The following is a 27,437-nucleotide window of genomic DNA, read 5'->3' as shown; positions in this document are numbered from 1 at the left end:
TGTGCCAGCCACACCTGGTACAACAAACTGACAGAGGGGAACCCATCCCAGTGGATACTAAGGTATGTGTAGGCCTAGAAATACTAGCCACAGGTACCTCCCAAAGCGTAACTGGGAATATCATGGGGATCTCACAGGCATCAGCATCCAGAGTATTCCACCAATTCCTGGATGCCATGTCAGCTCATGTCAGTGAGCATGTATATTTCCTCAACACCCATGAGGTGTTGGCCAGCAATATGCGTCTCTTCCACCAAATAGCAGAATAACCTGAGGTAGTGGGTGCTATAGACTGCACTCACATATGCATCAAAGCACCACCCGGTGATCAGAGTAAGGCCTACATCAACCTCAGGAGCATCCTCTCCATCAACTGCCAGGTCGTCTGTGATGTCCAGGGCATTATAATGAATGTGTGTGTTGGCTGCCCTGGAAGCTATCACGATTCCCACAATTGGCATCTGATGCAGCTGTACCAGAGATTTGCCAGTGGTGACATCTCCTATGGTCACCTAGTGGGGGATGCTGGTTACACACTGGAGCCGTGGCTGATGACACCCATCAGAAATGCACACACATCTGAACAAGAATGCCATAATGAGGCACATGCACAGACCAGACTTATAATAGAGTGTGTGTTTGGGATGCTCAAGTCACGGTTCCGGTGTCTGGACACATCCGGTGGAGCCTTGCAGTACTCACCAGCTACATGTACCCAGATTGTTATGGTATGTGCCATGCTACACAATATGATCCTGCGGAAACAGCTGCAGCAGGAACAGCACGGGGCAGGGCCACACAGCCCCCCACCAATGCCAAGGCCGGCACAGGCACAGAGTGACTCAGAGGAGGAACAACCTGAGCCTGCCCCAATACGCAAATGGAGGTGTGCCCAGTATGCCGAGGCCACGACAAAGAGACAATGCATAGCACATACACTGTCACAGTAGGGACCCAGGGAATGACACCTCTCTCTGACTCGCATATACAGTAAAAGGGATGCCAAACATGACACTACCTGTGCTCAACCATGTATAGGGAGTGTACTATGAGCATCCAGCATAGGCAGACCTCCAGCACCATCCACAATTCTGGCACACCCACAAGGTAAGTCAATCAACCTTTCAATTGCCAAATGGAGTAGAATGTGTCATTACATGTATTTATGGTATGGATGTGAGCATGCAAGGGAATTGGGTGGCTGAATGTTATGGCAGCAGAAAGTAGACACCCATAGTGGCACCATGGCATCTGTAACACATACTGGAGTTGCCATAGTAGCCAGTACTACACAGGGTGACAAAACCCACTGCAGGAAATGTGGTGGGCCAAATGCGTGTCCATAGGACGCACACATGCATGTCAGTGAGGCTCACATACCCAACAACAGTCTCAACCAGTAGGACAGGTGTAGACAAACCCAAACAGAGCCTGTTCTATGGCCTCTGAATGTTGGCTATGGGTAACCACCCCCCAGGCTTACACAGACAGACTACAGCAGGTCAGGCAGTGGGATATTAGTTCTGTAGGGTAGGAAGTCAGACACTAATATGTAGGGCAACCAAAGCTAAGATCTGTAGTACACTGGTATGTTTCTAGTCAGCATGATAGGTAAGAATACAGAATGAAATGGAGTACCTGACATACCAGTACAGTCATAACAAATGTGTACAAGTGTTAGGTGTGCCCCCCCATCCTATGTAGTAATGTAATAACAGTCAGGTGTGTCCCGCGTCCTGTGTAGAAATGTAGAAATAGTCAGGTGTGCCCTTCCATCCTACGTAGTAATGTAATAACAGCAGGTGTGCCCCCCAATCCTGTGTAGAAATTCTTAGGTGTGCCCTCATCCTAAGTAGTAATGTAATAACAGTCAGGTGTGCCCCCCAATCCTGTGTAGAAATGTAGAAATAGACAGGTGTGCCCCCCATCCTACATAGTAATGTAATAACAGTCAGGTGTGCCCCCCCCAATCCTGTGTAGAAATGTAGAAATAGTCAGGTGTGCCCCCTCAACATATGGAGAAATGTAGTAACAGTCAATGCCAAATGATCAATGGATACCCTGCAGAAACAGCATGCTACCTGTAGGTGTACAACACAAAGGTCAGCACTGCAGTGCAAACCACCTGGACTCGATCCACACATTAAATATAGATGGGCATACTGGGCATGCTCACACACTTAGAAAAATGAAGGCAATGTCAGTCAACTACATACTGAAAGGTCATACTGGGCATGCTCAAACACTTAAACACATGAAGGCCATGTCTGCAAACACCAGTGGACCAGACATAACTGTCAGTCGCAGATGCTAGTGCAGATACTCCTCAGTATGTACCACTCATGCCTTGCACACACAGTGGATAGGAATACAGACATATATATAAGGACAACACACTACAATAAGCCAAAGGTAGACGTACATAGATGTGTGGAAGAGGGTTACTGTGACAAGGAGCCATCCAGGCCTGTCCCACCCAGCACAAAGCCAAAGGGCCCCAACCACAAGAGGGTCAGATGTCACTCACTGCAGATACTAGCCACCAGTATCTGTCATCATTACAGACTATATGGTGCATGTGCTAGCTGTGCAAAATGACTGTACAAGGAAGTAGTCATCTAGCAGCTGTATACATGTACCTGTGAAATATGACCCTGTGTATGCCCGCATGTGGCATATCAACCTCTAGATGAATGGGTTATGGCCCATGCACACACACTGCCCTCCCCATAGCCCTACTATGACAAGCCTGCTGAGGTCATCCACTGTGAAATACACCTTTTGGGAGAGTTTTAACCCAGTAATCTCTGTGGCACGTCCCATAACTGCATACTGCTGTAGTGTGATAAACTAGTTAGGTAGGAGTTCCAATCCCAGACATGGCAACTGTGTGTGTGTGTGTGTGTGTGTGTGTGTGTGTGTGTGTGTGTGTGTGTGTGTGTGTGTGTGTGTGTGTGTGTGTGTGTGTGCGCGCGCATGTCTGTCTCTGTGTAGACAGTAATGCTTTTTAGGGTAGTCACACTCCTTACAATTGAAATGCTCTACTTTGGTAAGGCTGCTGATGTCATCCCCCTAGAAATACATCTCTGGGAAGGTTGTAGCCCAGTAATCTCCAGAGCACATGCCATAACTGCATACTGCTGTAGCGTGATAAAATATTTAGGTAGGAGTTCTAATCTCAGACTTGGTAAGTGTGTGTGTGTGTGTGTGTGTGTGTGTGTGTGTGTTTGTGTGTGTGTCTGTCTGTGTAGAGAGCAATGCTTTTTAGGGTAGTCACACTCCATACAATTTGAATGCTCTACTTTGGCAAGGCTGCTGATGTCATCCACCTAGAACTACATCTCTGGGAAGGTAGTAGCCCAGTAATCTCTGTAGTGCTTCCTATAACTGTGTACTGCTGTAGTATGAAAAATGAGTTAGGTAGGAGTTCTAATCCCAGACATGGTCTGTGTGTGTGTGTGTGTGTGTGTGTGTGTCTGACTCTGTCTGTGTAGAGAGCAATGATTTTTAGGGTAGCCACACTACATACAATTCAAATGTTCTACTTTGGTAAGGCTGCTGATGTAATCTATCTAGAAATATACCTCTAGGAAGGATGTAGCCCAGTAATTCCATAGCATGTGCCACAACTGCATACTGCTGTACTGTGATATAGAACTCTGGTAGGTTACTGTTCCCACCCATGGTAGTTCTGGATGTTATGAGTGTGTTTCAATGTCTGTGTAGGGAGCAATGCATTTTAGGCTAGTCACACTCACTACAATTCAAATGCCCTACTTTGGCAATCCTGCTGATGTCTTCCAATGTGAAATACACCTTTGGGGAAGGAGTACTCCAGTAATCTCCGTGGCGCATACTATAACTGCATACTGCTGTAGTGTAATAAATTAGTTAGGTAGGAGTTCTAATCCCAGACATGACAGATATGTGTGTGTGTGTGTGTGTGTTTGTGTGAGTAACTCGTATCCTGTGTGGAGGTGGTTGTGAGTGTGTAACAACTGGGCCCAATGTGGAGTTGCTTTTGCAAATTTCTTATATGGTTGCACTAGTATATATCACAATGTTCACCATACAGGGATAACAGATGTGAAATAGCTGAGAGGCTAGGGTGCAAAACCATACCCTTACATGTGACATCAAGGCCAGGAAAACAAAGTTAGCAACCCTAGTTTTAGCCAGAGAACACTCTCAACCCATGTCTCATACACACACACACTTGCCTAGGCAACAGCCGCTGTGTTGATAGTATACTGCATGTTGCCCTCTGATAGTAACTATGGAGTGATTGCAGTGGCCTACAGAGGGCATGGCACCCTGTCCATCTGTCCAATAGGCACGTACATGCAGGCAGTGCACCTTCCCCATGTTCCCCACTGGACACCTGCAACACCTGTGGTGCCATCAAATGTGACCCACAAAGGACATACCATGCCTGAAAACATGCCCCGTATGGACAGATGCCACTGACATCAGGGAATGCCATTAGCATGCTATCAATGTAGGTGCAGGGTAAACCTTCTGTCCATTACCAGTTCCCACCACATGAGGCCAGGACTGGCACATCTGATGATACACTGTGTACACAACATGGGCCGGACACCCCAGGTACAGTTCCACATGTCATTGTACATGCATGTGGGAGGTGTGCACATCACAGACACCATCTATGTAATGGACTAAGGAACACATACATGGCAAGCAATGCACAGCATTGGCCACATGCAATAGTCACCACCAGGTGACTGGATGGTGCATACAATACCCACCTGTGTGTGCAAATCCAGAAACTACAGCCCTGAGCCACAATGCAGACCATTGTCATGTGGCCTGATGCCAAGGTATACCCATCACCTAGTCTTGTATAGCCATCTGTCACAGTTGACCACTACACACCCGTAAATCAATGCACCCATGCATGTCAGTACTGGCACCCTGTGTGTGTGCGTGTGTGTGTGTGTGTGTGTGTGTGTGTGTGTGTGTGTGTGTGTGTGTGTGTGTGTTGTATGATGCGTATGTTCACATTCACACTCACTACAACCCCCATTGGCATACTGAAGCATGCTGTCTGATGTCAGACACCTCCCGATGCCCTTTGCCCATATAACCTCCCTATGACCCCTCTGGTGCATGTGATACCGAAACAGTAATGTTTTGTGGCAATTTCACTAGCAATGAGTTGTATGCCTGGCCCTGCCAAATGTGTCAATGTGTGTGCGCCACTGTGAGAATGTGGTTGTGTTGACGCTGGCACCTGTTCATGTGGACAGGCACATGTACTACACCTACTGTATAGCTACCATATCCCTGTTGCAGATGTCACTCACCATCACATATACGTTCTGAGGGGTCCACAACATGTAACCTATGTGGCACATCCAATAACTGCATAGAAATGTGATAGCACTACATAGTCGTCAGGGGTTTGATACCCTGTGCTGGTAGGTGTGTGACACAAACATGCTTAAGTTTTACTCTCCCACTCCACCCTGACTTGTCTTTGCCTCTGTCTGCCTCTCTCACTCCCTCTCTGGTGGATGTGGAGACCTACACCTGCTTTACTTAGGCAGCAGCATGTGTATTTTAAGTGAAGCTCATGATCAGCTGATTGCCTCTGCACGAATTGCAGCCCTCCCCTAGCTGATTGCATGTGGAACAGCTGTGGTAACATTCCCATAGCCAATTGCATGGAAACACACTCCAATATCTAGGAACATCATGTTGGTGTTGGGTCTTTTCATTCACTGTGAGCAGGAACTCGATCTGTTGTTTGGCAAACAGCATCTCAGATGGATTGGGGATTTACTTCTAACAACATATACTGTGGAAACAGGGCAACACACAGGAGGGAGATGTGCCTGACCTGACTACAGACTGTAAGTGCTGCTATACTGCATTTGGAGTAATGTTGGTTTAACAGGGTGTGTGTGTGGATATGGCTGTCCTACATGTTTAATACCTACTGTGCCAGTTCTATGTTTATGAGGAATCCCCATCTGTAGGGCCATCTGCAGACTGGGCAGTATGTGGTGCCTTTGGTTTCATGCGTTACCCACAAAGCATCTATCTGTGAACTGCAGAAGGTAGTGTAAGGATTGTAGTCTGTATATGGTGAAAGCCGTGACAGTTACTGAATTCATATCCCTCATAGGACATATGTTGCAACAAACCCTGTTATAACAGTAAATGTATGAGGTTATTACAGCAACATGTCAATATTGGCCCTGTGTATGTGCTTCCAGCCACAACTCTGTCAACCTTTGTACATATGTCATGCATTAAGAGGTGCATATGTGCTGTACACCATAATTAGTGTCATCATATCTGATAACAAGCCAGTGAGATATCAGACTGCTACACATGTTATGTACAGTAGGGGTTATATTTGATGACATAACTTGGACATTCTGTGGTTGTTTGTACAGTACTGAGGTCTGTGTACTTATGGTGAATGTTGACAGTGTGTGTATTGTTAATATGTAATTTGGCCTGTGTACAGACTGTGGTAGACATAATTGTTCTTGGTCCTGTCCTATCTGATGCTACATGCTGCCCCACAGGTTACCGTATAGGCTTACATGTTTGTAGGGCCATACACACACATGTCCCATATCACAGACAAGCATCAGACCACACTGTGTAGTGGCCCAGTATATGTAGGGTTAGTGTGTGAGTGGCACATATGAGGATGGTGTTGAATAGATAGTCCATATACTGTAATATTATGCTAGCTTTCCATATGTGGCTGTGGCTATGTTCACACTGGTTGTGGTTATGCACTTTCACACAGGTGTATCTTACCCTATGCTGTGACATGCCTGTAGAATCTGCTATATATGCAGGTACATGTACATTCCCCCATAGGAGAGATAGGCCAGTGTTGAGCCAGTCTGCCTGTAGCCTGCACAGTGTTTTTTTACATGCCTAGTAGCTTAGAGTACTTACCCAGTAAGATGTCATGTCCAGATACTTGCCAGATGTACTGCTGCTGGGCCTCCCTTAACAGTCATGTATGTCAGACAGAGCAGTGGGATGCTGTACAGATGTATGTCAATATCTAGTGGGTAGCATGTGCCCATGGCACCTCTGTACCAGCAGTTATTATGTGTCAGGACAGACAGGGGTGTGTGAATGCATAACCTATGGGGGCAAATGTATACCAGTCATTATATGTTATATCCATCTACATGGCTGTTATCATCCATATGGCAAAAAACACAGCATCCATGGGACCGGATGGTGTCCCTGGCTGTGTGCTTCACAAACTCAACGAGGAATTAAACCCACAGTTAGGACAGCTGTTTAATCTTAGCCTCACCTCAGGATACGTACCCAAGGAGTGGCGCACGGCGACTGTGGTCCCACTTCATAAGGGCGGTGCCTCCACAGACCCTGGAAATTACCGCCCCATTAGCTTGACAAGCCTTATCTGCAAAGCCATGGAGAGGATCATAATGGAACTCATAAATAAAGACATAGGGAACTTGCAGACTTTGGATCCAACCCAGTTTGGCTTTGTCAAAGGCAGATCCTGCCTCTTAAACTTGGTTGACTTTTTCGAGACAGTCACCAAGGCCATTGATGAGGGAAAGGCAGTCCATACAGCCTACCTCGACCTGGCAAAGGCCTTCGACACAATACCCCACTCAGGTATCATCGAAAAACTCATCAGCTTGAATGTAAACCCATACATCACAAGATGGGTTGCAAACTGGCTAAGTGACAGAACCCACAGGGTCAGAGTTGCTGGAGCCATGTCAGACTCAAAGCCTGTCGCAAGTGGTGTCCCACAGGGCTCAGTCCTTGGTCCACTCTTGTTTGGCATCTACTTTTCTGAAGTACAAGCAAACACAGGAGGGTTATGGCTGACAAAGTTTGCAGATGACTGCAAACTGGGCGCCATAGTCGAAAACACATCTGACACAGATATCCTCCAGAAGGGCCTCACAGAAATGGATAACTGGTGCCAGAGCCATGGCCTAAAGTTAAACGCCAAAAAATGCATAGTCATACCCTTCGGGAAAAAGGTTACCCCTAGCTACCATATAGGTGGCAATCCACTGAGCACAGAAAAGTCATCAGGGATCTGGGGACCCAGGTTGACAGTAGCCTTCGCTTGACACTCATGTTGCTAAAGTAGTTAGGAAAACCTTCTATATCACCCACCTGATCATGAAGGGATTCACATCTAGATCAAGGGAGGTCATCGTCCCCCTGTACTCATCACTCATTAGACCTATGATTGAGTACAATGCCCCATTCGGAATGTATCTGACCAGACACCTGCTGCAGCTTGAAAGGCCCCAAAAGTTCCTCACCAAACGGATAAAGGGTCTCAAAAATATGTCTTATGCTGCCCGACTGAAAGAACTCCAGCTCTATTCAGTCTCATACCGCTTGCTCAGAGGTGACCTGTGCCTGACATATAAGGCCATGTCAAACCCAGATTTGATGAATATGCTTCACCTCAAAAAATCTAGATCCCTCAGAACCACAAGGGCGGGGGACTTAAACCTTGACACGGTTATAAATAGAACGTGCTGGAGAGACAGATTCATCACCCAGAGACTCCCTATGCTGTGGAACAAAATCCCGGTACATGTGAGGCAGAGCACCTCTCTGGCCTTGTTCAAGAGAAATCTTGACCAATGGATGGGAGATCGCAGATATACCCCAGGGATTACTTCAGTGTCACTGCTTGACAGAGGCACAGCAAAATGATAGGCATAGTTTTTATTCAAACTAAAGGGGTGGCGAAAGCCACATAACTATGGGCTAGGTTTATAACTGCCCTTGGGCAGATAGCCTAGTATGAACCTATGAACCTATGAACCTATATTGTCAGGCTTGGTCCACATGTTTTGCACTAAGGGGTTCTGTGTATACCTCTGGACTGTACAGAGTGTGCCAGAATGTCCACATATATTGGCCAATATCTCTGCTGTAGTCCACAGGAGCATTACGTGCTAGCAGCGGTACTGTACTATGATGTCCTTAGGATGTCTGACAGTAGGCAATGGCGCACATGTGAAAAGCAGATGTGACCTCCCACACACACCATGTCTGTGAAGACAATCCCTATTTCAGTAGCAATAGTCTACTAATATACCTGCTATACATACCTGACATCCCCTTGCACTATGAAGTAGGGCTACACTCCATGTTCAGGACATATGGTGAAAATATATGTACATATAACTATCCATATATATATATATATATATATATATATATATATATATATATATATATATATATGTGTGTGTGTGTGTGTGTGTGTGTGTGTGTGTATATATATATATATATATATATATATATATATATATATATATATATATATATATATATATATATATATATATATATATATATATATATATATATATATATATATATACACATATGTACATACAAAGAGATTTACACATGGCCGTATATATGTAGCACTATACAGATATGTATACAGACATATGTATGAATATACATGTGTATGTATGTGTAGACATATATAGACCTATTATATGTATAAACCATATTCCTGTCATGAGTAATGTCATGGTTGTGTATACCCTCCCACATGTATCTCACCATATGTATCTACTATGTGCACATTATGATAAAACAACATATGTGATGCAACAGTCATATTAATAACAAGGACTACACAATTTAGGAACTACAGGCAAATGTTCAATACTACTCATTATGTGTATTGACAGCTATATTGGTAAAACAACAACATCTTCACAGTGGTCATGGCTTAGTGGTTAAGTGTTGTGAATTTGGTGTAAAGGGTTCTGGGTTCAAGACCTGCAAGGGCTGTTCATTTTGTTGCTGGGCAGGACAAGGGCTGTAGGATATAGAGTGGTTAAGGCAGTTTTGAGCAGGTTTAAGTGGGTGTGCACGGGTTTGCTTGAAGCTAAGTGGTGCTAAGCTATGGGTAAATGTACGGACACTTACACAGTGTAGGCAGTGCTTACTAGTGCGCAACTCAGCTTAGCTGTTATATTGCAGCAATGTTGATACTTGATAATCATAGCTTAGCCCTGGTAACCAGGACACACAACCCAGGCTGATAACCTGTAATAAGTGTATGTAATGCCATGTACAATACATGCACCTATGTTCTGCCATTACATTAGCAAGGTGTGTGAGTGTCATGTGTGGGACACAGACATATATGAGGCCTGTACAGCACTGTCATCCATGTGAATGTGTTACATACAGGTGTAGTAGCCCAGGGTATGTGCTGTCACACTGGCATGTAGTTATCATGGCGCAAGAGCAGAGTGCTTAATGTAGAACTGACAACAGGCACACCTGCAAGCATGGCTGGACACTGAGGCCTCCCTGTTGTATCCCTGGTATGTGAGCTGTATCACAGTATATACCCCTTACTGGTCTGTCAACGCACTCATGCTACTGTATAGCTACCTGCCAAGCTGATGACTGTCATTGCCTGTACAGATGTGCAGATGGCAGATATCCAGCTGGGATATGTACAGGCAACCTATGCTTGTTTGATGCCCTACTACACATGTGGCATGTGCATGAGATGCATATCCCTGTAGTACCAATGTTGGTGTATACTATGGGTTGTATCGCAGTCTCGGCCAATGTATAATGGTGGATATGGCAGAGTGTCATCATGAGTTTCAGGGAGTACAATATCCAGTGGGGGATGTGGATGCTGTGTACACTATTACACTAAGGTACACGAGTTATATGTCCCATGTTATGGTTACCACTGTCACCATCAATCATACAGGTAACTGTTACCACAATACAAGCCAGTTATGCATGTGATGTGTGCAGTCTACCTGTAACACATTGGAGACATGGTCATGTTAGTTAGCAGTGATAGGCCCTGGTATCTCAGATGCGTGTCTGGCTGTTATGTGTCTGTAAATGTGTATATGATGGTATGTCATACTACATATCTTCCAAATACACCCAATTACATCCCCCATTAGCATACTGTACATGTCGGGGGATGTTCTGCATGTACCATGTAACCTGGGACACACCTCACCCTAAACGCTGTGCAGTGTGTGGAATGTAAGCCACACGTCAGTATCATGACATAGCTAGGTAGGGGTCTAGTCACAGTGTTGTCAAGTAACAGTGTGCATGTATGTGGATGGGTCTACATCAGGTTGCAGGGTATACATGCCTCAGCGGGCCACCTGCCCATGTGGCACAAGCAATAACTGGTTTAGTAACCTGTGAAATGTGTTTGACTGTACCCCAGATATGTCACAGCCATGGTGACATACCCCTTGTGGAATATGACTGCAGACCATCCTTGTGCTGACACATGTACACCTACAACACAAATGGATAACATTATGGGGGCAGAAATCAACCAGTGTTACTAACAGCTAAAATGCATCATTGCTGGAAGACTACACTACCTGCCAAATATGCCTCACACTCTAATCCTTACAACATGTTACACTGCAGTACTGTGGTACACTGTTGTACAGTCACCATGTGCATCAGAACCATATCAGCCTGTCCCTGCACTGATGGTATTGATGACAGGGATGTGGCACAGGTATCGTCATATGCACAGGGTATTCTAGTGCTGACACATGTACAATTACAACAAAAATGGATAACATTATAGAGCCCAAAACCAAGTAGTATTACTAACAGCTATAAGGCATCATTGCTGGATGGCTACACTACCTGCCAAATATGCTTCACACTCTACTCCCTACAACATGTTAAACTACAGTACTGTGGTACACTGTTGTACAGTCTCCATGTGCATCAGAACCATATCAGCCTGTCACTGCATCGATGGCATGGATGACAGGGATGGGGCACAGATATCATCATATGCACAGGGTGTGGTGTTGATTTGCCGGAGGCCAAGGGTGGGCCATACATTTGACACCATGTGTGTGGGTGAGGGGTGTACTGAGGAGAGATGGCTGAGGTGATGTGGTGTGTGTAGGTATGCGGTTGGCCTAGGTGTGTTTGCATAGTGTGTGGGTATGCATGCACACATTTCTGCCATGTGGCTGCCCTACACAGATGTTTATGGACAGCTGCAGACCATACCTGGCAGGGTGTGCAGTTCACTGCCTCCAGCCACTGACACATAGACTATGCCTACCAGGGGTCCCATGGGCATGTCCAGGTACAGGCCTCAATGTGCTACTCTCACCTGCTGATGACATTTGTCCGCTTGTACGAGGTCCCTCCTGGGACTGGCCAGGGCCACATGCATGTGGCCTGCTGTGGTGTGGTGTGGACAGCACACACTCTCGCACTGCCGGGGCTGCTACTACCACTACAGGAGCCCCTTGGTGTCCTGGCACATCCACGTTGACTACCAGCTGTTGGCATTGCTAGCCTACATCCAGCCATCGACACACTCCCACCACATGTTCAAGCATGGACAGACCACTAGACTGTCTATCCATGAACTCAGTTAATCCATGGATGGCACCAGCCAGTTCATGGGCTTTGTCATTTGAAGATGTGAGAGCAGCCCTCTGCAGCCTCAGGCCCTGTCTGTGGTAACGTTCTATACGTGCCTGCATCGCCATGACATCCTGAAACATGCTTCTGCTGGTACCAGCTATGTTGCCTCTGCCAGGGGCATGATGTCCAGCAGCCCTACCACGAGCACCCTGGGACATCTGCCTATGTGGTGGCCTGCCAGACATCTGGCTATGCCTGCTGTGACCGGACACAGAAGGCATGGTTACCACACTTTCCTGTGCACTGCCACCGAACGCCAGCTGTCCCTCCACTATGGCCACTCGTGATGGGGTGCGTATAGGCACTGAAACTGTGTGTAGGGTGTGGGGTGGCTAAAAGGGGGATACCAAATGCTGGTGCAGTGTTGGCCCCTGACAAACCCACATGTGCCTCAACATTATTATCATCATCTTCAGTGTCTGTATGGACACCAACATCAGATAGCATGCAGGAGGGACCCTGATCCTCCTTGCCATCTGTGGGGGAAAACAATAAATGCACTTTAAAACCTGTACAGCATTGCCTAACAGTACACACACACACACACACACACACACACACACACACACACACACACACACACACACACACACACCTCCATAATACCTACCTGTCCATGGCTTTACAGACAGTCCCACATGTATGTCCATGTGTTACCTCATCCTGCATCACACTTGTTAACATACACACATTGATACCATTCATTAACACCACAGTCCTCTAAATGCCCACACAAGTGGCCACAACACAAGGCCTGTTGCTACTTTACCTGCCTGACCTGTGTGTAGTGGATTTACATGGCCTCACTGCTGTCATTTGGTATGCACCCTCTGTATGCCTGGAAATGATGTGCATGGCCCCTATATGTGTGGGTTACTATTTTTGTAGCCATAACATATCACACTAGTGTGTCATGTGTATGTAATGCTCAGTACATGCCAGATATGCTGCTCCTTCAGCCTATCATGTGACAACTGTAATATTTGGATACACTCCCTGGTGTTGACAAGTACTTCCCCAATGCATCTGTAGAGCTGCATACATGGGTTGTAGATGACCTCTCTGCAGACTGCGATATTAAGTGTGTACCTGGTGTCTACCTTCCCTCTGGATGCCTGCTCCATGCTACAGACCATATTATACTATTTGCTGTCCTGTGATTACACACATGACAGGTATTTCTGGTGTGTAATGTGGCATTTCATGTCCATGTACTGCATGGTCCCAAAGGGAGGTACAGCCGTATGAACACCCCACAATCACACATGTGCATACATGGCCACACACACAAACACACATGCACACACACATCCTACATGCTCTACCTCCCTCCACATCACCAGAGTGACCCTGCAGGCAAACTAACTAACCACCAGGATGCACACACACACACACACACACATACATACAGGTGAGGTTGCACAATGATAGTACACACAGTCCACCTATTACCCATCTGCCAACATGCAGAACATATGGTACAGCACAGCATTTAGTTCAGCTATAGTCAATCAATGCTAGTAACAGTATACATGTGTGTGATGCATATGCTGTGTCACTAGGTGATGCCCCTTCCCCTGGATACCACTGCACCCATGTACACAGTATTGCTGTGCACTTGTTCTGCACCCTGCCATGTACTGTGCACCACAACTCACAGGTGTACAACCTTTTGCAGAATGTGTAGTACTGTGTCAGTTATGTCCACTTTACTTCCCACAGCCCCTATGTTTTTCAGCAACACATACCTGGAATGATATATGGATAGTTGTCATTGGTGAATGCCTGATGCCTGATTTACAGCTGTCAACATCAACAGACCATGTATGACCACTGCAATACTCTTACACTGACAACCATCAGAGCATACCGTGGCTATGGGGGGTGTACACAACTTTATTGATTTTGCACACACATCCTTGATTTGCCATGGGACCACATCACCGCATATCTTAGCAGTACACGAGCCCAATATGTGACATATGTCCTGTATTTTTACATGCAGTGTCTACAGACTGTGTTAGGTGTGTGGCTGCTGACCACAATGCATGCACACCATGTGGGCATATGTGTGCACACCCTTATCATGATGGTTTATTGCAGCTCTTGTTGTGTGTACTACAGCAGTCACTTCTCCTGACAGGGGTATACCTGCGTGGGCCATCTGCATTTGCCAGTGTATGTTCAGTATCCCTACACATGTCCCCCTATTCTGCATGATTGCAAGGTCTATTCATGTGCACATCCCATGGTGTTCACACACTGCCATCTCTATTGCTGTGTGGGTAGGGGTACGGCTGCCACAGGTCCTGAACCTGACTATGTGCAGATAGAGCCATTCCTACCATCCTTAGGATCCCTGCTGCAGTGCACTGGTGTGTCATGCTGAGACCCCCCCCTCCTTCAGCTTTTATGCAGATGCATGACAAGTAAGCCCTACACATGTGTTACTTTGCAGTGTCCCATACACTGAACACCACATGTTGCAACCTAGACCCAGCTGATAATGTGGACTACTGTAATGCCTTATGCCACAGTGTATCTCTGCAGCAGTTGCCATTATCCTACAGGTATATACACTGGTGTTGTACTGGATATGGGTGTTGTTCTGAACATGTCACTACTGTAGGCCATGTCTACCACCAGTATGTTCCTCCCTGTGGACACATTCCACAATGACACAATGTTAGTTATCATGCAGGTGTCTGACATACTCTTCCAATACCCCATTATGGTCACCCCTGTGAGACCGTGCATTTCACAGCAACAATACATGCACATGTACAGCATGCATTCAGGGTAGGTGTGTTAGATGTTTGCATGGAATATACCATCACCATTACATGCCCGGTGAGTTGACAAGCATCCACATAAAACATACTCACCAGCTACAGACTGCTGCCTTGTTGGTATCCCGGAGGGACCAACATAAGAGGGTGAGAGATGCAATGTCAGTGGCCACACCTGTGGCAGTGCTACAGGGTGGGTGCAGTATTACCATACATCAATGGTACATTCCCATGATGCACACACATCTGGACATCTGTTTATCACTACAATGCAGCAGCACAATATATCTATAACATGTCAGATACGCATGATCTACCTGTACCAATGTGGATGTTTACACAACAGTGGTCTAGTGATGTGTCCAGTGTCCATACCTGTACGCTCCTTGGCTGGTGTGTGGGTGACACCCACCTCCATGAAGGAGTCCAGTGGTTGTTGGCTGTCCAGATGGGCAGGTGCCACAAGGTTGGCCAGGAGCTCCTCCACACATGTCGGGGGGGATGGATGGCATGGCCTCCCCTGTGGCGAGGTGATCCCCCCGGACTGCAGCAGCACACCAATGGGCATTGTGAAGCAGGTCAGTACAATGATGCCGGACCTGATCATAACTACAATTGTGCAGTCTGACATCATTGACCCTGTGGACTAGGTCATTCCACAGGGCGGTCCACTCCTGCTGCTCATGTGCATGCCTGCCAAACAGCACTGGATAGTGCTGGATCATGTGTGCTATCAACACTTCATTTTCCAGATGGGAATAAGTGGTCAAACATGAATGTGCCATCTTGGATAAAAGACATAAAGATGGAAACAGGTCTGAGCAACTCATACGGTAAGGTTATCACAGTTCGTAATACACATCTCTGTCACCCCCCACCATATCAGCCTTAACAAACTGTACACACAACTCATTAGGTATGGCTACAGCTTAACTACCAGTTGGACAGATATTGTATTGTACCACACCTTCTGCTATGTGATTGTAGTCATGTCCCCTGTGTAGACACTATCATTGCTGGCCTGTTACAGACTATTCACCTGCATGCCATTGTCAGGGCCACAATGGTTACATATATGCCAGTGGTATGGCTGCTCTGAGACTACTTTACATCTGACAGTCTGTGTTATTGGGGATATCTATGCATGCTGTTGGACATGTAACGGGATTGTGTAGACTATTACTACTAACATATGTTCTATAACAGTGACACAATAACATGTATATATTCAATTGGCCAGCAGATCCACCTCTCCAAACCCATCTGTCCATGATACCTGGCCACATCACATGTGTGTCCCAACCTGGGGCCACCTCATGTACTGTTCCAGCAATACCATCGGGTGGAACCATCCAGGGGATGTTGCCCCCCCCCTCAGGGCACACACAGACATGTTCCTGTCCCCTGAGCTCAGGTCTAGCGTCTGTTCCATACTGGGCTCCACAGACACATGAGGGATGTGCTACATCAGTCTGAGGCACCCAGTACACATTCACAGGGCCAACATGCTCCTCCTGCTCAGCCTCCAAACCAGGCACCTTCACGACGTGGACTGCTGTTGTGAGTAGCAGTGGGTGGGAGGCTCGTTCCCATTGTGCCCATATTGGGGCCCATGGGGCATCCACATCACAGACCACACACACCATCCACGGTGTTTACCCACCACGTGTCACATATCACCCCTGTAGACTGTCCTCTATATCTACCAATCCTGACCACCTCCACATGTGTACCTGCCATACTTCCCCATATTCCCATTGCATACTTCATAGACAGGGGCAATGTGGTCCCAATAAGGGACTAACATGTGACATACCCATCCATGTTGCACACACCGTCAGCTGTAGATATCTGTGTGTATTGCTATGTGTGGTGGTGCCTTGCACATAGCACGCATCACTGTGGTAGTAATATAGGGGACATGTCTTTACATACATATATGTTTGTGTCTGTGTATGTATGTAGACATGTGCAGATAGGTGTATATCTATATATGTGTAGATATATGTGATGTATATATGTGCACATATATATGTCTACACGTGGGTATATGTATATTTCTGGACATACATGCTGATATACATATATATCTTTATATATTATATATATGTGCCATATGTACACATATGCATACCTATATGTGGGGTGCATTCAGACATCAGCTCCACAATCTCACAACACCTTCCTGCACAGCTGCACTGTTCTGCCTTGCTACAACACAGACAGGTGCCACATATGGACATGGCCTGACATTAGGGGGGTATATGTAGGACCCGATTGCAGATAACCCTATTACACACCTATGGCATTCTGGCATGCCACATTACAGATTCACCTGAGTATCCTGCCAGTGGTGGTCCATGGCTCCCACATGTCCATCGTAATGGCATTACTTCCACCACCAGCTATTGGCCACATAATATACATACTTCCTATTACACAACACACACAATGATGGCTTACATCTTGTCTGTCAGTGCTGACCTGCACAGTTGATGGCTATGGCTCACTACTCACAGGGGCAGACTCTATTTTCCATAGCAGTTGTTCAGTTGAACATCATCACAACAACACCCGATGGCACATATAAATCATTCCACATAATCTATCCCATTATGATGGACCAGGTACTACATTCTATTACATGTATATATACTTCACATACATGTTGTGGGAATGATGTCTTGTTGAATGACAACTGGCTAAATGCCTTTGACATAGGCTTTAATTTTGCAGAGAATTGTCTTTCTTTTTTTTTTCTCTCTCTCTCTCCCACTCTCTTTAGTAAATGGATTGAGCTGCCTTGCATAGATTGCAGCCTGGCTTTAGTAGGTGATGCACATGATCAGGTGATGGCCTCTGCGCCAATCAGTGTCCTCCACTTGCTAACTGCATGCAGCTTTCTGTGTAGTACTTCCAAGTACCACTGTCATGGCAACCACCTACTATAAATCCCTACATCATGTGGGTGTGGTTCCTTTACCTTTCCTGTGTGATGGACATCCTTTCTCTGTGTGGGCATCAGTGTTACAGACAGCAGGTAGCAATACCTCTTACAGGAGAACCAGCACACTCAGGCCAGCTACTTAGTTGTAGGAGGTTCCAGAACTACAGACAGAGTGTGAGTAGAGTTGTGTTATGCTTTGTATAGTACTGGTGTTACAGGGTGTGCGTGTACATACTAGTTTACCTTGGAATGCAGTCTGTCTGCATAGCTCCCAACTGTGGGCCTGTCATCTTTGTGGGCAGAGGTGTGCCTATCATGTTTTGTCTGTCCACCACACAGGTCCTGTGTCAGATATTTCACTGGCAGTGTGTGTGTTGAGTGCTATCAGTACATGGCTACATCCATTTATGTTTCTAACCTCAATTCCCTGACTAAAGGTATGTTGCAGATTATCCTGTAACACCAGCGACTTGCTTAGTGTATGGCAACAGTTTTCCACATATGGGCCTGTGTTCCAGCCTCTGTCCTCCACCTACATGCCAAGCTTTGCACATAATACATGCTGTCAGGGGGTGTTCTGTAGTGGGCTGTGAGTATATCACGCTGCCATTGCTGCCGTCAGTCCACTGCTGTTCTATCCACCACACATACAGTGGGGCTGGGGCCATATAAGTGTGGGCTTTACCTACACAATACATGTGTGACCTTATGCACTGCAGAGGCCAGTGTATGTAACAGTGGTATATGACTGGTGGGTCCACTGGGACCGGCCTTCAAGCGTGCTATAGTGTTTAGATTTCATCATCATTTGTGGGTTAGTAATAGTCAACACATTCCAGGGTTAGGTATAATAGCATGCATAGATATTCTCATTAACCCAGACACCATATATGGAACAGTTGCATAGCCAGCATAACATATGCATATATGGGACCACAGTGGTAATAAGAACAGCATGCAGGTACATTGATGGCACCATGCCACCAATGTTGGAATAATTCAATATAGCACATGCATGGGAACCATCAAAATATTTATCAATCAATTGGACATTATCAGAACATAGGTGTCATTACATACTGGTTGGGGTGGGTATATACTGATTATTGTTGGAGATATGGTGGGGGAGAGAGAAAGATGTCAATTAGCAACTAGTATTATATTCCTGTAGCCCACATTACTTTCCTAGTCAATGCTGTTATCTGTACCTTACAAGTCCAAAGACAATTGCACTAGGTCCACAAAGATTACAGTAAATACATAAGTATTACTGACCTGCCTCTCGTCGCAACCTCGCCAGGTGACTGATGTGGGCGTCCTGGTTCACAGCCCACTCCACTGCAGCTGTGGGGGACATAAGTCGAATATTTAGCCATACCTTTCCATGATATACCTGAGCTGGCAATTATTACACACATACTGGGGTGATACTTACACACAACTGGAACATCCCCTGATGCTCTTGCCTCCTGGAGCCACTCCTCCAAGAGGTCCCCTCTACGCTGCTTCAGGTTGGCATAGTGGTGCCTGACCTGCTCTCCAGTTCGAGTATGCCAGTGGTCACGGGTGAGACGGTCCCAGGCCTCCATCTTATATTGGGAGCCCTGGTACTGGCCCTGTAGCAGTCTCTGAGCATGGTCTTTAACTAGGAGTCCTGCCATGACCTTGGACTCCTGGATGCACCAGTGCTGTGCCTGGAAGTGCACACCTTCTCCCCTTACTGCCATAGTGCCTGCAAGGGGAAGTTACAACCAGGTATGAGATGTATTCCCACCTCTTGGGTTTAAGTAGGGCCAATTTCCCACACTTTTCCGTGACTGGCCGGTTTTGAAAAGGCTAAGCTATTAGCAAACCTGCTTAACGAAGGTTGGCATTGTTTAAAGGGGTATAACACTGGGCACATTGAGTTAGCTGGCCTACACATTGCTTACACCTCCTAAGCTGGCCTGTGCAATGCTTAGCATTGCTTACATTAGACTTTGCATTATTTTTTTCTTTTTGGCATTGATTTCTTATTCATTACAACTTATATATCTGCCTGGTATCCATGATTAATGTGTACGTACACTCTATGGGGTCCTTGTGTTTTATTGGGGACTTCAACACTCTAATACAATTACACCTCACTTCTGGGCTTACTGCTGTACTCCAGTTCACATATTTATGTTATCTAGTGGGTTATGGAACATATGACTGTATACTGATTTCTGTCACAGGTTCAGTTTGGTTTTACTATGGTGAGGACTTGTTTGCTGATACCTCATTTTTCTGTACTTCTGTGATGGCTTGGTGGTTAACTACTGTCACTATAGTATATAGGGGCATGGGTTTGAGACCTGCATGGTTGTTTATTTTGTTGATGGCCAGAACAAGGGCCATTGGATACAGAGTGGTTAAGGCACTTTTGAGCAGTTGTAAGCAGGTTTGCGAGATGGTAAGCACTGCTAACCTGCTGTTACATCTGCTTACAGTGAGTTAGCATATAAATTGCATAACCAGTGTGGGCATTGCTTACCGCCATGCAAATAGCCTTAAGCCTGCTTACTAGTGCTTAAATATGCTTACTACTACTTATTTGTGCTTAAACCTGCTTACTAGTGCCTTATTCATTATGACACTGACACCTCACGTGCATTTACTGCAGTACTCCACTTCATGTAAATATGTTATTTAGTGGGTTATGCAACATAAATATTACTCATAAGGTGCTTTGCCATGGAAAATGGAATGTGGTGCAGTGGGACTCGAACCAGGAATGCCTGCTTGTAAGGCAAATGCTCTGCCCACTACACTAGTGCTATGCTAATTCATTTGCATATATCTTCCTTGTTATCCTCTTCAGCCATTTAAGCTGTATTAATTGTAGCTAAGCGATGGGCACACTTGCGCACCTACAGTTAGATTTAATCGGATTTTTTAAAAAAAATTAAGGGTTTCTTCATTTTATTTATGTATACTGTTGCTGTTGTACACAAGGGGGACTGTTTTTGGGGATATGCAGTCACCTGTGAGCGGTCTCGCACATTTCAAACCCCTTTCTGCTGTTCTTCCTTGTGGGGGCATGTTTATGCTGACAGCTCTGCTCTCAGACACGCCCCCTGCACTCTTACACACTCCGTGTAAGCCTAGGAGCTCAGGCAGTGTGCCTCATTATTATGCATGGCGTGCTGCCATCCTGCTCCTAAACGGCCGCCTCCGTGCAGGACTAAGCTAGTCCTGTACTGCGGAATAGTAAATCCGGGGGAGGGTACCTGTTTATTTTAGTACCCCATTACACTCAAAAATAACTGAGAAAATGTTACTTTATAGCATGCAGATTATATCTTGCATTATAAGAACACTACTAAGAACAAAACACATTATAAAAACACTACTATTAAAATCAAAATTCTGTTTTACTTACAGTTAGCTCTTTCCTTCCTCTTCCCCCATCCTAAATGTTCTTCCAGACATTAATGGCATGAACTACAGCATATGCTTTAGAGTCCCATACAAGTTTAACAAAGTCAAAAAAGTCCAATATTTCCAGGTTTTCTTTTTCTGTCATGTTTCATATTTCATATAATGAATGCTTTGTAATCCCATATTTATTTAATAATTTCTGAGTTGCTAGTTTTATTCCTGTTGATCTCCATCTCCCAAATCCAGTATCTGCTTTATTTCCAATGTACTCCCAGTTCTTCTAATTAACTCTTGTGTTTTTTTTCTCTCTCAAGCATTTTCCATTGAAACTTTGGAAAAGGTTTCACTGGCATAGTCTCTCTGTGGTCTTCATTACTAGAAGAACAAGAAGCAGGACAAACTTTTGTATTTCTTCCTGAGTATGCCCCTCCGGGAAAAAATATTCTGAAGATAGTTGGATACAGTAGTTTGAATCTCATGCTTGCTTCTTAACATTCCTTGATCAGTGGTGTGACATCCAGGCTATATCCCACAGGACTGCCACCAATTAAATGTGACACTCGGCCAATACCTCACCAGACTGCCAACAATAAATGTGATGTCCCTTACTATATTGGGTCAGTAACTAAGGAACTTCAATTCTCACTACTGACTCCAATGTCAGACTGTAACTTAAACAGGAGTAATATTTCACAATTTTCCCCTAAGAACACAACAAGAACATGCTCAATAATCTGGGACTGGACTGTATACTTCTGTTCACCCCTAAAGTAACCCCTTATTATACACCAGAGCAACGTGTCCCAGTTTAAGACTTCTGATACACTCACACTCAAAGTAAATTTAAATCTTTCACATCCAAACACTTTTGGGAAAACCTGACACAGATTTCTAGCTGTGCCCTTTCCCCAAAATAATATGGTAATGCTGCCACCAATTAATGTGTCTTCATGTCCTTCTAAAGAGGTGTCTAATTATGAAAATTAAATATCAAACTACATGATAGCTATGACCAGAAGTGACCTGGTCTTTGAGGTGACCTGGGGAGTATCAAACAGGTATAAGCACTCTCTAATCTCTAAAGAACACATTGATTTCCAGCCACAATGTAAATTAATGTAAAACATTTAATAATAAGCAATCTGTGGGTCATGCTGTTCAATGCTAGAAGTCTAAATCTCAAAATGCACTCACTCAAAGAACTCCTTAAAATGGAGAACATCAACACTTGTGCTGTAACAGAGACCTGGGTCAAGGTAGCAGAAAACACCCCTGCACTACCAGGCTATAAATCATTCCACACCTTTCGGCCCCAGAACTTGGACTGAAGCTCCAAAGGTGGTGGTGTTTCCATATTTATAAAGGATGTCCACACCTCCAGACTGGTAGCCCAGAATAATGCATCAGAGATACTTCAGGTGCAGCTAACATTGGGTAAGACAGCAATTCAGGTCATAGCCTGCTATAGGTCCCAAACCATGTCCCAAGACTCACACTCCATGTTCATAAGCAACCTGGAGAATATTAGGGGCCAACCTAATACTCTCTTACTAGGCAACTTTAACTACCCCTCCATTAACTGGGAAAACTACTCTTGTACCAATACACTTGCCCAACGTTTCCTGGAGTTCATTAATTCCAGTGCCCTGGACCAGCTCATTCTTACCCCCACTAGAGATAGCAACATCCTTGATCTCATCATTACTAACATGGGCGACTGTTGCTCTACACCAATAGTCAGCTCCTCCCTGGTTAGATCCGACCACAAACTAATCACCTTGAAAATCCACATCCCTCACACCCCCCACCCCCCGCAAAGGCAACCACCATGAAAAACTTCTCCAAAGCTAACTTTGCGCTCCTAAAAACAGACGTGGCTAACGTCACGGAACCCATGCAAATGGAGAATAGTTGTATGACCACCGAATCATACACCAATGCACTGTATGAACACGTTCACAAATGTATGGATCTCACCATACCTAATAGAACCAAGATGCTCTCCTCCAAAAAAAGGAAGCCAATCTGGTGGTCCCCTGCCATAAACAAACACTACAACAGAAGGAGGAAACTGATGCGGAATAAGGTGAAGTCCCAAGACTGGAAAAACTCCCTTATCAGCCTCAACAAAAAGTTGAGATCCCTCATCAAATCCTCTAAAGCTAGCTATGAAAACAGAATTGCAGCAGATAGTAAAGATAACCACAAGGCCTTCTATAGTTATGTAAAGAATCTCCATGGTAATACCCAGAATTGGTCTGAGCTACTGCACAATGGTACCTCCTATACCGAGCTAACAGATATTGCCAGTATACTGGCTGACAGATTCAGTCCCAATTTTACCCTTCTCCCCCCAAAGGACCAATCTCAATACCAGTAGATTGTCAGGCACCCAGTATTACTCCTGCACAGGTTAAAACAGCACTGTCCAAGGCCACGAATACAGCTTCTATGAGACCTGACAATATCCCTGGCTGTGTTCTACATGAACTACAAAGTAACTGGCACCTCACCTGTGTGTCCTGTTTAATCACAGCCTCTCTTCAGGCTTTGTCCCTACCGAATGGTGCACTGCTATAGTCATCCCTCTCCACAAAGGAGGAGTGACTACAGACCCTGGGAACTATTGCCCCATTAGCCTGAAAATTGTGATATGCAAAGCTATGAAATGCATCATCATGGACCTAATAAACAAGGATATAGGGAATCTCCAAACTCTGGATCCCACACAGTTTGGTTTTGTGAAGGGTAGATTATGCCTGCTCAACTTGGTTGACTTCTTTGTCAAGGTGGTTCATACAGTCTACCTTGATCTGGCTTAGGCTTTTGATACCATTCCCCACTCAAGAATTATAGAAAACCTCACCAAGCTAGGCATCAACCCCTATATCACTAGGTGGGTTGCAGACCAAGCTGACTCCAAGTCAGACTGCTGACTAATCATGAGTGGAGTCCCACAGGGTTCGGTCCTGGGTCCTCTCCTGTTTGGTATCTACTTCTCTGAAAATCCAGGCCAACAAAATGAAGGGACTCTGGCTGACAAAGTTCACAGACAATTGCAAGTTGGGAGCTATTATTAACTCCCCAAGTGATGTTGACATCCTGCAGAATGGCCTCACTGAGACAAGCAACTGGTATCAGAACCATGGCCTTAAGTTCAATACCAAAAAATGTGTCATCATCCCCTTTGGGAAAAACCCGGTTCCCATGAATTACCACATTGATGGTAGTCTACTGAACACAGAAGGCATTATAAGAGATCTGGGAACACAGGTTGACAGCAACCTCTCTTTTGATCACCACATTGCCACTGTGGTCAGAAAGTCCTTCTATGTGGCACATCTCATTACTAAGGGTGTTGCATCCAGGAAGACTACTCTTCCCTCATTAGGCCAATTATTGAGTACAATGCCCCATTTGGCATGTACCTCACTAGACACCTACAACAACTGGAGAGGCCGCAAAAGTACATCACAAAGAGGATCCTAGGCCTTAAACACTTGTCCTATATGGACAGATTCAAAAAACTCCATCTATTCTCTTTCTCATATCGCCTACTTAGAGGTGATCTCTGCTTGACTTACAAAGCCATGTCTGGCTCAGCTCTGTTAAAAATGCTACATCTAAAGAAATCCCAATCCCTCCACACCACACGCTCCAGAGACCTCAACCTCATTACCAGAATTCAGAACCACAAAAATGAGCAGTGAACGACTCCAGGCAGTCAGAAAAGATTTATTTAAGCGCTTTTCGTCAGTTTAATAAGCTGACTTCTTCAGAACATAAAACAAAGACCACTGACAGCTTGATCCTTATAAAGGCATAACCCTCATTAAGGTCTTCAAGCAATAATTCAATTAGTCTTAATTGACATTAAAAAACATTTTAAGAAGTGGATACATTTAAAAGGAACTGTTCAAAAGAACTGTTCAAAAGAACAGTAACCAATTAGTGGTGGCAAACTAAACAACCTAGTAAGTGTACTTACAACACAAGTAAATAAAACGATCTATTAGAGTAAAAGTAAATTCTGTGGAATATGTTGTATGTTGCAACCTTTTACTGAACTACAATACACAGTACTACTTACATTTGTACAGCTATTGAAACCTAATTTTGGCTTTACCGTAAAACAAGGTTCTAAACCTACCCATGTCATTGTGTATGAGGTAAGAACCTCAAGCAACCCAAAAGTTCTTATAAGTTTCAAAATCATATCAGAAAACATTATAAATTCAGTTTGTGAACCAGTTTAGGAAAAAGAATTTATGACCCAATTTAGGAAAGAGAAGTTATATATTATTGTTTTTATGTTGTTTTTATATATTTATATATAATTATAGAACAATAAATGAATATACTACGGTGTTTGGTGGTGCTACTAAAGTTTAATGTTAATTAAATTAATATTTAGTGTTTGTTAAGTTAAAATAGTAGTTGCACAGCAAATTTAAAACGTAGCAAAAAGTTAAAAGCACACAATTGTATGTATAAGATAATACTACAGAAAGCGCTACAAAAAATGTATGAAAGTACATGAAGGTGGGTGTAAATCCCACATACCACATGTACTTGAAAAGTTCAGATAATGTTTATAATATGTTTAATAAATTTTAATAGTTTTTTATGTATAAATTTTTAATAATTTTTGGTAATAATTATGTATGTGTTAATGCTTAAATTAGTTGTGTTAAGTTAGACGTACCTAGTGTCAAGAAGGTCGTGGTCAATAGTTTTAATGAATTCATAATAACATGTATTAAAACTAGCTAGTCCACGAGAAGTAGTCATAAAGGACATAAAGAACATAAAAACATAACAGACATAACGACCATAAAAAATCTAAAACACCAAATATATGTGTGCATAGTAAACGGAAAATGTATATATACACATATATGAAATCCATCAGGGGAGTGTATCTAGTAACGATACCTTCATCTTTTCAAGCTAATTAGTTTTAGTAGGCTTCCAACTGAACAAGTCTCATTCAGTCCTGGGAAGCTGTATGCATTTAGTTTTACCTGCCATTTCAATTCCAATTCTTCCAGTTTCAGGTTTCTGGGACCCCCTCTCGGGTCGATTTTTACATGGTCAATTGCCATGAACCTGAAACTGTGATTTTGGGTGACCTGCCGTGTGTTTAGCAAGTGCGTTCTCCAATTTCCCCTTTTTAATGGCATAAAGGTGTTTGTACATCCTTTCACGTAATCTTCTTTCAGTCTTACCAACATAAAATGCTAAACAGGATGTACACTTAGCTAAATAAGTAATGTGGTTAGTGTTACAATCAAATTTGTTCCTTAACCTGAATTTTTGTTTGTTCAGAATAAAAGAGTTACCCTCCTGGACATAGTTACAATAATTACAGTTGTGACATTTGTACATTCCAGGGCATCTCACTATAGGTGCATCACGTTTTTCTAACAGGTTTTTGATGTTAAGCCCTTTTCTGTAAACAATCATAGGGTGGTCACCTAGTTTTTCAAATAGGTCAGGTTGTATTTTAAACAAGTCCCAGTTTTTCTTCAGTATTGATGAACATAAGGAGCTTTTTGTATTGAAGGTAGTAATAAATTTAACAGTATTTAGCTCATTGTTTAATCGGCCACTAAATGGCACAATACTCCCTTCCTGGTCACATAAGTTCTTATCTACTAAGTTGGCACTGTTGTCATAAATCAAATTTTTAGTGTTAGTGTTTAGGATAGGTAGATACACCTTATTGTGTCTTTTATCCATTACCTCCTGGACTATTGGGTCAAGGAAAGTTTCCGGGTAGCCTCTATGTATAAACATTTCCCGTA

Source organism: Protopterus annectens, chromosome 4.part0 (genome assembly GCF_019279795.1).
Source record: "Protopterus annectens isolate FY-2018-M chromosome 4.part0, PAN1.0, whole genome shotgun sequence".
NCBI lineage: Eukaryota > Metazoa > Chordata > Ceratodontiformes > Protopteridae > Protopterus > Protopterus annectens.
This window is presented reverse-complemented; position numbering follows the sequence as displayed.